We start from the raw sequence: 14,740 nt of genomic DNA, 5'->3' as shown, positions 1-14,740 counted from the left end.
TCAAATGGGAGAACTACGTACAGAAAGTGCTTTCATTTCTAAACGGTAAAACAGATATGTATGAAAATACCCTCAAATAAAAGGTGACATTCTGTACTGTGACCTAATATGAAACATCTCAAATCCAAAATGCTGGAGCATAGCACCACATTTAGAACTGTAAGCTTCACTGTCCAAACACATATTGTGTGGACTATGTGTGTCTGGTAAAAACATGTGGATCTGGTGAACAGTTATCACTTGTTGACCAACTACAGGAATACTGACCTCAGAGTCTCCAGTTTACAGTGTTGATCCTCTAGTCCAGCAGAGAGCAGCTTCACTCCTGAATCCTTCAGGTCATTGTTACTCAGGTCCAGCTCTCTCAGGTGTGAGGGGTTTGACCTCAGAGCTGAGACCAGAGAATCACAGCCTTCCTCTGTGATTAGACAGCCTGACAGCCTGCAAAGAGTCAAATCATTAAAATCACACTGCTATTCTTTGGTGGTGAAAAAAGTGGCAGTATATTTCTTCAACATATTCAGATATATCAGTGTCCTGAAACCTGCCATATCTAATAATAAATTAATGTATCATTATTATAAATGAAAAATTATCAAAGTATTTCTTGTAGATAGAAAAATGCATATTACAAATATTTGAGTAGACTGACCAGACCAGTTTAAAAGCAGTATCAGTCAAAAGACAGACAGTGAGGTATCAGATTTAGATTGTATTGAGTATACAGTCCACATCATATCTATGTTGACAGTGAAGATAACATTTTAAATGTGGCTTTATACTCCAGCATTTTGGATTTGAGATCAAATGTTTCATATGAGGTGACAGTATATAATGTCACCTTTTATTTGAGGGTATTTTAATACATGCACTACCGTTCAATAGTTTATGGTCACTTAGAAATGTCATTGTTTTTGAAAGAAAAGCACATTTTTTGTCTATTAAAATAACATCAAATTGATCTGAAATACAGTGTAGACATTGTTAATGTTGTAAATGACTATTGTAGCTGGAAACAGCTGATTGTTTATGGAATATCTACATAGGCGTACAGAGGCCCATTATCAGCAACCATCACTCCTGTGTTCCAATGCCACGTTGTGTTAGCTAATCCAAGTTCATCATTTTAAAAGGCTAATTGATCATTAGAAAACCCTTTTGCAATTATGTTAGCCTGTTAGGGCTAGGGGGCAGTATTGACACGGCAGGATAAAAAACATACCCGATTTAATCTGGTTACCACTCCTACCCAGTAACTAGAATATGCATATACTTATTACATATGGATAGAAAACTCCCTAAAGTTTCTAAAACTGTTTGAATTGTGTCTGTGAGTATAACAGAACTCAAATGGCAGGTCAAAACCTGAGAGATTCCTTTACAGGAAGTGGCCTGTCTGACCATTTCTTGAACTTCTTTTCCATCTCTATCTTTTACTAAGGATCTCTGCTCTAACGTGACACTTCCCACGTCGTCCATAGGCGCTCAGAGCCCGGGAAAAAACAGAATGTCGTCATTCCAGCCCCAGGCTGAAACACATTATCGCCTTTCTCAAGTGGCCGATCAAGAGACACTAGCTTATGCGCGTGACCCCGACCGCCCCCGCCTTTATGATTTTTTCCTCTGTTTGCCGAAAAGGAGATTCCCTGTCGGAATATTATCGCTTTTCTACGAGAAAAATGGCGTAAAAATTGATTTTAAACAGCGGTTGACATGCTTCGAAGTACGGTAATGGAATATTTAGAATTTTATTGTTACGAATTGTGCCATGCGCTCGACACTTCTTTACCATTTCGGATAGTGTCTGGAACGCACGAACAAAACGCCGCTATTCGGATATAACGATGGATTATTTTGGACCAAACCAACATTTGTTATTGAAGTAGACGTCCTGGGAGTGCATTCTGACGAAGACAACAAAAGGTAATCAAACTTTTATAATAGTAAATATGATTATGGTGAGTGCTAAACTTGCCGGGTGTCTAAATAGCGAGCCCGTGATGCCTGGGCTATGTACTTAGTATATTGCAAAATGTGCTTTCACCAAAAAGCTATTTTAAAATCGGACATATCGAGTGCATAGAGGAGGTCTGTATCTATAATTCTTAAAATAATTGTTATGCTTTTTGTGAACGTTTATCATGAGTAATTTAGTAAAATGTTAGCGAATTCCCCGGAAGTTTGCGGGGGTATGCTAGTTCTGAACGTCACATGCTAATGTAAAAAGCTGGTTTTTGATATAAATATGAACTTGATTGAACAAAACATGCATGTATTGTATAACATAATGTCCTAGGGTTGTCATCTGATGAAGATCATCAAAGGTGAGTGCTGCATTTAGCTGTCTTCTGGGTTTTGGTGACATTATATGCTGGCTTGAAAAATGGGTGTCTGATTATTTCTGGCTTGGTACTCTGCTGACATAATCTAATGTTTTGCTTTCGTTGTAAAGCCTTTTTGAAATCGGACAGTGTGGTTAGATTAACGAGAGTCTTATCTTTAAATGGCTGTAAAATAGTCATATGTTTGAGAAATTGAAGTAATAGGATTTTTTAAGGTTTTGAAAATCGCGCCACAGGATAGCCGTGGCTGTTACGTAGGTGGGACGAATTCGTCCCGCCTAGCCTAGAGAGGTTAATAGACGCTGTGGGTACGACATCGCCGAAGCTATAAACTCGCACACCGAATCAGCATATTCGTCAATGTTGTTGTTCGCGCAATGCGGAACATATCCCACGTGATCGAAGCAATCTTAAAGCGTTATCACTTGTTGACCAACTACAGGAATACTGACCTCAGAGTCTCCAGTTTACAGTGGGGATTCCCCAGTACAGCAGAGAGCAGCTTCACTCCTGAATCCTTCAGGTCATTGTCGCTAAGATCCAGCTCTCTCAGGTGTGAGGGGTTTGACTTCAGAGCTGAGACCAGAGAAGCACAGCCTTTCTCTGTTACTCCACAGCCTGACAGCCTGACAAAGAGATCATCATGACTTCACAAACACACTGTTAATTTAACGAGTAGTGTGGAAGGACAATGGCAGATGCATTTGGTTTATTCTTCCAAACAACATATAGATTAATCTTCCATCTCCTAGATTTGTATGGACATATTGTTATACTAATGTGAACACCAATGCACTGATTCAGTAATTTTTTCATATTAATATATTTCATATTAATATTATATTTTAATACATATATTTTCTCTAAACGGAATATTTGTTCCAGATGATTAGTTCTCAAATGTCATTTTATTTACTCACAGAACAGCTCTGGAGGCTTTGACCACTGGCAGCAGCCTCAGAAGACCTTCCTCCGATCCAGAGTATTTCTTCAGGTCAAACACATCCAGCTCCTTTTCTGAAGTCAGCAACACAAAGACCAGAGCTGACCACTGTGCAGGTGACAGTTTGGCTCTAGAGAGACTTCCTGATCTCAGGTAGCTTTGGATCTCCTCCACCAGAGAATGGTCATTCAGTTCATTCAGACAGTGGAACAGATTGATGCTCCTCTCTGGAGAGGGATTCTCCCTGATCTTCTCCTTGATGTACTGGACTGTTTTTTCATGGGTCTTTGAGCTGCTTCTTGTCTTTGTCAGTAGATTTTGTAAGTGCTTCTGATTGGACTCCAGTGAGAGGCCCAGAAGGAAGCGGAGGAACAGGTCCAGGTTTCCCGTCTCACTTTGTAAGGCTTTATCCACAGCACTCTTGTAGAAAGTAACTTTAGGCTCATCTTTTGTTTGCGGTTCGGCCATTAGATTCTCATTGTTGTTGATGAATGAGAGGAACACATATAAAGCAGCCAGAAACTCCTGAATGCTCAGATGAACAAAGCAGTACACCTTGTCCTGGTACAGCCCACATTCCTCTTTAAAGAGCTGTGTGCACAATCCTGAGTACACGGAGGCTTCATTGACATCAATGCCAGCCTCTTTCAGGTCTTCTTCATAGAAAATCAGATTGCCATTCACAAGCTGTTGAAAAGCCAGTTTTCCCAGTGACAGAATGCTCTCTTTATTCCATTGTGGACCTGTCTCTTCTTTCCCAAGATACTTTTCATTCTTCTGTTTGGTATGAAACACCACAAGGTGTGTGTACATCTCAGTCAGAGTCTTGGGCGTCTCTTCTCTCTTGTGTATCAGCATGTGTTCAAGGACTACTGCAGAAATCCAACAGAAGACTGGAACGTGGCACATGATGTGGAGGCTCCTTGATGTCTTTATGTGTGAGATGATTCTGCTGGCCAGGTCCTCATCACTGAATCTCTTTCTGAAGTACTCCTCCTTCTGTGGGTCATTGAACCCTCGTACCTCTGTCACCTGGTCAACACACACTGAAGGGATCTTATTGGCTGCTGCAGGTCGGGTAGTTATCCAGAGGAGAGCAGAGGGAAGCAGATTTCCCTTGATGAGATTTGTCAGCAGAACATCTACTGAGTTTGACTCTGTAACGTCACAACAGATCTTGTTCTTCTGGAAGTCTAGGGGCAGTCGGCACTCATCCAGACCATCAAAGATGAACAGAACTTTGTACTTGTCGTAGTTGGAGATTCTTGATTGTTTGGTTTCCATTGAGAAGTGATTGAGAAGTTCAATCAAAGTGAGTTTTTCACCTTTCATCAAATTCAGCTCCCGGAAAGGGAATGAAAATATAAATTGGACATCCTGATTTGCTTTTCCTTCAGCCCAGTCCAGAATGAACTTCTGCACAGAGACTGTTTTTCCAATGCCAGCGACTCCCTTTGTCAGCACAGTTCTGATAAGTTTGTCTTGTCCAGTTAAGGGTTTGAAGATGTTGTTACATTTCATTGCAGTCTCTGGTCTTGCTTGTTTCCTGGTTGTTGTCTCAATTTGTCTCAGTTCATGTTCATTATTGACCTCTCCTGTTCCACCCTCTGTGATGTAGAGCTCTGTGTAGATCTTATTGAGAAGTGTTGGGTTTCCTTGTTTAGCGATCCCCTCAAATACACATTGAAACTTCTTCTTTAGATTAGATTTGAGTTCACGTTGGCAAATCACAGCAGGATCATCTGAATCTAGAAATAACACAGAGGATATTAATATTACATCTGTTTTAATGCCTACATTATTGAAGGACTGTTATAAAGTTTTCTATTGTAATAATGTATTCTCTTAACTGACTGTATAAATGTGTAAATGTTTTCATAATACATTACAGACTGGTTTGACTAATTATATTATTATTGGTATTATTGATGGTATTATTAATGTTGTCTCTCTCTCTCTAAACTAATAACCACAATACATCGCTGCTGCTACTTGATGAGGTCACTAGGTGTTGTGTTAAGGCTGCGACAATATCATTGAGTTACACAGCTACTTTAGCTGTACTTTAGCTACAGCTTTTAAATGTTATAAAACAGCATTCAACATGAGGCAGACAGATCTTACATTTCTCCAGTGTGTCAGCGAGCTCCTTCTGGTTCATTTTCCTCAGGACGTGCAGTGTGATCTTCAGAGCTCCCTCTCTGGCACTGCTCTCCTGCTTCTCATCTTCAGCATCCACCACTTCCTCATCCTGCTTCTGACTCTCAAAGCCTTCTGGGAGTTCAGGACTAAGAATCCTCTTGAACATCTTCAGCTCGTTCTTCACAAATGTCATCATTTTCTCTTCAAGCAACTAAAATAAATCCAGTAAATAAGTTAAGCAAGAGAAGAAATGCTTTCTCATTAACACATTAATGAATAATTGAAAGAAACTTTACTTGAGGAAAACAAAAGTTCATAACAGGATCACATACACTGAATACAGAGTCCAGGTCTGTTTGATGACTCTGGGAAGACTGACCACTGAGAATCTCTGACTCTGATTTCTCCTGTTGGTTTCTGTGGACAAAACATGAGATTACATCTCCTCATCCAGGGAGTGTACACACACACACACACACACACACACACACACACACACACACACACACACACACACAGACACAGACACAGACACACACACACAGACAGAGTTTTAGGACTATGAAAATGGACTAAAGGATTAGCCTATGGATTATGAAAACAACCAAAAGAAATGTGAAAATGGGAGAGGAGAAATGACTAGAGACAGTGTTGTTTAACTCACTGACCATGACCCATGAGTTCTTCTTACCTTTGTTCAGTAGAAAAGTCTCCCTCTCTAAACACTATAGGATGATTCATAGACAGGTCACTCTTCATGGACACACAGCTGGGTACAGGGGAGGCTGGTCTCTCCTGCTTGATTGGACTTCAACACAACAAAGACAAACATTACATCTCTCATCTACTCTGATCTCAGATGGGAAACATAAGAAGAGTTCCAAAACGCAACATATCACTTTACAGAAATGAGCTTTTATTGTTTAAAGAAATGATGTATTAATTATTACATCTCTCACAGACAAGGATTTGTTTAAAATCTATCACTTGATGGTTTCATTTCAGAGACAAAAATCATGTTTTTTTATGCAAAATGCTATATATCTCCCTCACTCTCAAATGTGACCGACCGGCTCAATTTGGTAATTAACTAAATAACTACATATATAGTGATTTTGGTTTATGTCAGTTTAATTGTTTGTTATGGTATAAGTTGTTATTTTATTGTAAGTGATAAAATTAACTAGTAATTCTCAGTAATTACTACTTTAGTAAGGAATAACACATTTTTTAAGCACTACTGCAGTTGCTAAATAATTTCAATAGATGGGAGCATAAGACCACAATGACATTTCAGAATATTAGTTTAGTTTTCTCCCTGGATACACCACCACTCCCGACGCTTCCTGCAGAACCCCTGCAGTACCTCCACAGACCCCGGATTGAGAACCCCTGATTTAGCAGATGCTCTTATCCAGAGAGATTTACAGTAAGTGCATTCACCTTAAGATAGTTATTTATTTAGGAAATAAACTTAATCAATTCTTCATAAAATTGTCATCTTACCTCTTAGCTTTGGTGTCATGTCCCCCAGAGAGATGCATTTTGGAGGCAGGGGCCCCCTCCTCTCTCTCCCCAGAGAGACTCATTTTAGAGGCAGGGCCCCCCTCCTCTCTCTCCCCAGAGAGACTCATTTTAGAGCACTGACCCCTGTAAACAGAGATCCAGCATGTTGGTTGTGGTTAACACAGTGACAACTAAACAGAGATCCAGCATGTTGGTTAACACAGTGACAACTAAACAGAGATCCAGCATGTTGGTTGTGGTTAACACAGTAACAACTAAACAGAGATCCAGCATGTTGGTTGTGGTCAACACAGTGACAACTAAACAGAGATCCAGCATGTTGGTTGTGGTTAACACAGTAACAACTAAACAGAGATCCAGCATGTTGGTTGTGGTTAACACAGTGACAACTAAACAGAGATCCAGCATGTTCGTTGTGGTTAACACAGTGACAACTAAACAGAGATCCAGCATGTTGGTTGTGGTTAACACAGTGACAACTAATTATTGAATGTCAATTGTTCTCTTATATTCATTATCTCTTAGAAATAAAACATTTACTAACATACATAGAAACAGTCAGGTGATTTAATTAATAGATAATAATAGATAATAACTAATAATAATATTAATGTCTCACTTTCTCTTTTAATAATTTCTCTCATTCTAGTGTGTTGCTTTGTTTAACAGGTATGATATTATTATGCTGTTACTGAATTCAGTTCATAATAACAATGTTAAGAAAAGTATGTTCAGTGGTTTCATACCAGATTACACAGGAAAGAGGAGCTCATTGTAAGTTTGAAAACAAATTTTACGATATTTTGAAAGACGATTTACAACTTATACATAAAAATATACAAATTGTAAAATAACCACAATATATGAATATATGAACAATATGTTTTTGAATTTGACTCGCCTACGCCCAGTTAGCACCATTTTGTATGATTGAACTGTCACATAACTGTCCCAGGTGAAATGGACTGTTAGATCTGAGTGTTTTACTGTCATTCACTATACTAAAATAACACCATACATTTAATTTCTCTACACACTTTACAATAATCCCTGGGAAGATTCTTACCTTGTAGCCTGAATTCACAACCAGAACATGTCAAGTCATTGAGATATTTTCCGTTGTGCTGAGAGAGCAGCTTCCTGATAACAAGTGGCTCTGTATCTATGTTCTAGGTACAGTTGATCTTTGGATGCAATAATATCTGGTCAAAGTCTAGTGACACAACACCATAGTATATCATAAACATAACAGCAGTTGGCCAGTAAAGGCCATGACATACTATAAAACAGGGTTTGTCAACTAGATTTGGCTTCGGGTGTCACGGTTGTCATAGAGAGGAGCGGACCAAAGTGCAGTGTGATTATCGTTCCACATATTTTATTGAACTGTGAAACTATGCAATACATACACATAAACTAAAGAACAAAAAAACAACAAACCGTGATGCAGAGGTGAAACATACACTACTCAAAAACAATCTCCCACAAACCCAGGTGGGAAAAACACCTACTTAAGTATGATCTCCAATTAGAGACAACGATGACCAGCTGCCTCTAATTGGAGATCATCCCAAACAAAACCCAACATAGAAATACAAAACTAGAAAACAACATAGAAAAACTAAACTAGAAACCCCCCTGTCACGCCCTGACCTACTCTACCATAGAAAATAACAGCTTTCTCTGGTCAGGACGTGACATCGGGAGAATGTTTTTCTGAGTTAAAGTGGGCGGGCCAGAACATAATTAGCGTATAATATTAGCACAATTAATAGGCCTACACTACAAATTTAACAACATGTTTAACACATTTGATTAGTACATAGTACATTCAGTGACAATAAAATAATTTAGATCTGATAAAATCATAAAATCACCAATATCTCTATTCAATTATAACTTTTTGTTTATTTCTCTGTGTGTTGATTGGTGGGGAAAAACAGGTCTACGTAGCCTACTGTAGTCTACACTACTTTATTAATATCAACATTCATTCAGAACAATGAGCTTGATAGCAAGAGAACATGTCGTTCTCAAAAAGTAACAAAAATGCATGGTGACAGTTTTGGAGGAATTGGCTACAGACAAGTCTATGGATAGCATAATTGCGTCTGTCAAACAGGTGCCCCTGTCTGTGACATCAGCCGGACGCCGTGTCTGTGCTCTGGCGGATGATGTGCATAGGATTGTTCTGGAGGGGCTCAGTCAGGCTGAGCATTTTCCCCTGGCTATTGATGAGAGTACTGACAACACCGATGTAGCACAGTTGTGTGTATATGTCCGTTATTTTCATGGGAAGGACACACCACCGGGACGTTCCCCTGGAAGGACACACCGCCGGGACGTTCCCCTGGAAGGACACACCGCCGGGACGTTCCCCTGGAAGGACACACCGCCGGGATGTTCCCCTGGAAGGACACACCACCGGGACGTTCCCCTGGAAGGACACACCTCCGGGACGGTCCCCTGGAAGGACACACCACCGTGGACGTTTCCCTGGAAGGACACACCACCGGGACATCCCCTGGAAGGACACACCACCGGGACGGTCCCCTGGAAGGACACACCACCGTAGACGTTTCCCTGGATGGACACACCACCGGGACGTTCCCCTGGAAGGACACACCACCGGGGACGTTCCCCTGGAAGGACACACCACCGGGACGTTCCCCTGAAGGACACACCACCGGGGACGTTCCCCTGGAAGGACACACCGCGGGACGTTCCCCTGGAAGGACACACCGCCCGGGACGTTCCCCTGGAAGGACACACCGCCGGGGACATCCTATTCACAAAGCTGGAACAATTGTTTACGTAGCATGGCCTGTCATTCGAAAAAGTCAACTTTGTGATCACCGTCAGGGCTCCTGCTATGGTGGACAGACACAGGGGCCTGGTCAGCAGGTTGAAGGAAATCGCCCCACAAATGAATGGCTTGCATTGTCTCATCCATCAGAGTGTGAAACCCTCTCTCTATACTGCACGAGGGAGAGAGTCTCCTCCAGGAATTTATGACCTGTTACATCTGGAGTATTTCTCTTGTCTTATCCGGTGTCCTGTGTGTATTTAAATATGCTCTCTCTAATTCTCTCTTTCTCTCTTTCTGTCTTTCTCTCGGAGGACCTGAGCCCTAGGACCATGCCTCAGGACTACCTGGTATGATGACTCCTTGCTGTCCCCAGTCCACCTGGCCGTGCTGCTGCTCCAGTTTCAACTGTTCTGCCTGCGGCTATGGAACCCTGACCTGTTCACCGGACGTGCTTGTTGCACCCTCGACAACTACTATGATTATTATTATTTGACCATGCTGGTCATTTATGAACATTTTAACATTTTAACATTTTGACCATGTTCTGTTATAATATCCACCCTGCACAGCCAGAAGAGGACTGGCCACCCCTCATAGCCTGGTTCCTCTCTAGGTTTCTTCCTAGGTTTTTGGCCTTTCTAGGGAGTTTTTCCTAGGGAGTTTTTCCTAGCCACCGTGCTTCTTTCACATGCTTTGCTTGCTGTTTGGGGTTTTAGGCTGGGTTTCTGTACAGCACTTTGAGAATATCAGCTGATGTACGAAGGGCTATATAAAAATAAATTTGATTTGATGACCTGAGATAACAGAACCTGGGTGAGAGAGAGGGGGATGGAGGGAGAGAGAGGGGAATGGAGGGAGAGAGAGGGGGATGGAGGGGGAGAGAGGGGGATGGAGGGAGACAGAGGGGGATGGAGGGAGAGAGAGGGGGACGGAGGGAGAAAGAGGGGGATGGAGGGAGAGAGAGGGGATGGAGGGGGAGAGAGGGGGATGGAGGGAGACAGAGGGGGGATGGAGGGAGAGAGAGGGGGGACGGAGGGAGAAAGAGGGGGATGGAGGGAGAGAGAGGGGGATGGAGGGAGAGAGAGGGGGATGGAGGGAGAGAGAGGGGGATGGAGGGAGAGAGAGGGGGATGGAGGGAGAGAGAGGGGGATGGAGGGAGAGAGAGGGGGATGGAGGGAGAGAGAGGGGGATGGAGGGGAGAGAGGGGGGATGGAGGGAGACAGAGGGGGATGGAGGGAGAGAGAGGGGGATGGTGCTCGCTATACCCAATGAGGGCAGCAGCTGACCACCTTCGTTGTTGTAGTCATCACCATTCCTTTTATGTGCTAACTATGTTTGGATCAACTTCCACCTGTGAGTCCTCCTTTTCCTCTATGAATGCAATCGACTCACGACAGGAACCGGCTTTCACATAAGGCAACCGAGGACTGCCTGCTCATCAACATCACATCCCTCTCACCTGACATCCACAAGATCGTGTCCAAGGGGAAATGCAACTTTTCCCATTAAGTAAATAACTTAGTATTTAATAAATAGTCATATAGGCTACTAACATTATTGTAATTATTATTATTATTATTATTATTATTATTATAATTGTTATTATTATTATTGTGATTATTAGTGCTGATCAATGGCTATTTTAGGTGTCATGCTGACAGTATTTTCTGTTTGTTTTATCGTTACAGGAGCAGGTCATCCCAGACTCCTGATACAGGGCTATAGACACTCAGGTTACTCTGGTCACTCTGATACAGGGCTACAGACTCTCAGGTTACTATGGTCACTCTGGTACAGGGCTACAGACACTCAGGTTATCCCAGACTCCTGATACAGGGCTACAGACACTCAGGTTATCCCAGACTCCTGATACAGGGCTACAGACACTCAGGTTACTCTGGTCACTCCTGATACAGGGCTACAGACACTCAGGTTACTCTGGTCACTCTGATACAGGGCTACAGACACTCAGGTTATCCCCAGACTCCTGATACAGGGCTACAGACACTCAGGTTACTCTGGTCACTCTGATACAGGGCTACAGACACTCAGGTTACTCTGATACAGGGCTACAGACACTCAGGTTATCCCAGACTCCTGATACAGGGCTACAGACACTCAGGTTATCCCCAGACTCCTGGTACAGGGCTACAGACACTCAGGTTATCCCCAGACTCCTGGTACAGGGCTACAGACACTCAGGTTACTCTGGTCACTCTGATACAGGGCTACAGACACTCAGGTTACTCTGGTACAGGGCTACAGACACTCAGGTTACTCTGATACAGGGCTACAGACACTCAGGTTACTATGATCACTCTGGTACAGGGCTACAGACACTCAGGTTACTCTGGTCACTCTGATACAGGGATACAGACACTCAGGTTACTCTGGTCACTCTGGTACAGGGCTACAGACACTCAGGTTATCCCAGACTCCTGATACAGGGCTACAGACACTCAGGTTACTCTGGTCACTCTGGTACAGGGCTACAGACACTCAGGTTACTCTGGTCACTCTGATACAGGGCTACAGACACTCAGGTTATCCCCAGACTCCTGATACAGGGCTACAGACACTCAGGTTACTATGGTCACTCTGATACAGGGCTACAGACACTCAGGTTACTCTGGTCACTCTGATACAGGGCTACAGACACTCAGGTTACTCTGGTCACTCTGATACAGGGCTACAGACACTCAGGTTACTCTGGTCACTCTGATACAGGGCTACAGACACTCAGGTTACTCTGGTCACTCTGATACAGGGCTACAGACACTCAGGTTACTCTGATACAGGGCTACAGACACTCAGGTTACTCTGGTCACTCTGGTACAGGGCTACAGACACTCAGGTTACTCTGGTCACTCTGGTACAGGGCTACAGACACTCAGGTTACTCTGGTCACTCTGGTACAGGGCTACAGACACTCAGGTTACTCTGGTCACTCTGATACAGGGCTACAGACACTCAGGTTACTCTGGTCACTCTGATACAGGGCTACAGACACTCAGGTTATCCCAGACTCCTGATACAGGGCTACAGACACTCAGGTTATCCCAGACTCCTGATACAGGGCTACAGACACTCAGGTTATCCCAGACTCCTGGTACAGGGCTACAGACACTCAGGTTACTCTGGTCACTCTGGTACAGGGCTACAGACACTCAGGTTACTCTGGTCACTCTGATACAGGGCTACAGACACTCAGGTTATCCCAGACTCCTGATACAGGGCTACAGACACTCAGGTTACTCTGGTCACTCTGATACAGGGCTACAGACACTCAGGTTATCCCAGACTCCTGATACAGGGCTACAGACACTCAGGTTATCCCAGACTCCTGATACAGGGCTACAGACACTCAGGTTATCCCAGACTCCTGGTACAGGGCTACAGACACTCAGGTTACTATGGTCACTCTGGTACAGGGCTACAGACACTCAGGTTACTCTGGTCACTCTGATACAGGGCTACAGACACTCAGGTAATCCCAGACTCCTGATACAGGGCTACAGACACTCAGACACAGACATCACCTGTTTTTCTTAAATTATTGTTTTATGTAGGATGCTGCCTTTTTGGCCATGTTGCAGTTGTAAGTCGGCCTAATAAATAAATACAAATCCCTCTTCTATCAGGCCATTTTATTTTCTTGTGAAAGATGCTGTTAAGCCACATAGCCTAGCTCAGCCAGTTAAGTTATTTATATGGGCCTGCGCCCCACACAGCCTAGCACAGCCAGTTAAGTTATTTATATGGGCCTTCGCCCCCACACAGCCTAGCTCAGACAGTTAAGTTATTTATATGGGCCTGCGCCCCCACACAGCCTAGCTCAGACAGTTAAGTTAATTTATATGTGCCTTCACTCTGAAGAAATAGACTCCAATTAAGCCCTCTTGTTGTTTTTAAAGTCAAATTAAAAGGAAGATTATTGTTGAAATGAATTACTTGACTGGTGTAGTTTTCTCCACCTGTTGATTGGCGCCACTTGCATAACAAGTTAGCTATATTTTCAGCACCAGGTGCTGTTCACCTCCTATTGATTGTGCTGCTATATTATCAGCACCAGGTGCTGTTCACCTCCTATTGATTGTGCTGCTATATTTTCAGCACCAGGTGCTGTTCACCTCCCTATTGATTGTGCTGCTATATTATCAGCACCAGGCGCTGTTCACCTCCTATTGATTGTGCTGCTATATTTTCAGCACCAGGTGCTGTTCACCTCCTATTGATTGTGCTGCTATATTATCAGCACCAGGTGCTGTTCACCTCCTATTGATTGTGCTGCTATATTTTCAGCACCAGGTGCTGTTCACCTCCTATTGATTGTGCTGCTATATTTTCAGCACCAGGTGCTGTTCACCTCCTATTGATTGTGCTGCTATATTTTCAGCACCAGGTGCTGTTCACCTCCTATTGATTGTGCTGCTATAATATCAGCACCAGGTGCTGTTCACCTCCTATTGATTGTGCTGCTATATTTTCAGCACCAGGCGCTGTTCACCTCCTATTGATTGTGCTGCTATAATATCAGCACCAGGTGCTGTTCACCTCCTATTGATTGTGCTGCTATATTTTCAGCACCAGGTGCTGTTCACCTCCTATTGATTGCGCTGCAGTTGCCGCTTTAGGTTTCAGCCCCATAAAATGGTCCTCTACCTGCTTTATTAGTCTCCTACATTCTCTCCTCTTGAATGAAGTTAAAATGTAACTTGTGCATTATTTAGGGAGGTCACATTGTAGAGTCACTACACCACCATTATTTAGGGAGGTAACATTGTAGATACTCTACACCACCATTATTTAGGGAGGTCACATTGTAGATACACTACACCACCATTATTTAGGGAGGTCACATTGTAGATACTCTACTCCACCATTATTTAGGGAGATCACATTGTAGATACTCTACACCACCATTATTTAGGGAGGTCACATTGTAGATACTCTACACCACCATTATTTAGGGAGGTA

General features: G+C 42.9%; 1 long non-coding RNA gene across 1 annotated transcript; it reads right to left on the bottom strand.

The window, feature by feature from the left end:
- Nucleotides 1-5,531: 5,531 nt before the first annotated feature.
- Nucleotides 5,532-6,991, bottom strand: LOC123738347 (uncharacterized). Its single transcript, XR_006767497.1, has 3 exons — nucleotides 6,934-6,991; nucleotides 6,119-6,235; nucleotides 5,532-5,844 (listed from the first exon to the last, which is right to left on the bottom strand). It is a non-coding gene; the product is annotated as an uncharacterized lncRNA (long non-coding RNA).
- Nucleotides 6,992-14,740: the final 7,749 nt, after the last annotated feature.

Source organism: Salmo salar, unplaced genomic scaffold, assembly GCF_905237065.1.
Source record: "Salmo salar unplaced genomic scaffold, Ssal_v3.1, whole genome shotgun sequence".
Taxonomy (NCBI): Eukaryota; Metazoa; Chordata; class Actinopteri; order Salmoniformes; family Salmonidae; genus Salmo; species Salmo salar.
This window is presented reverse-complemented; position numbering and strand designations above follow the sequence as displayed.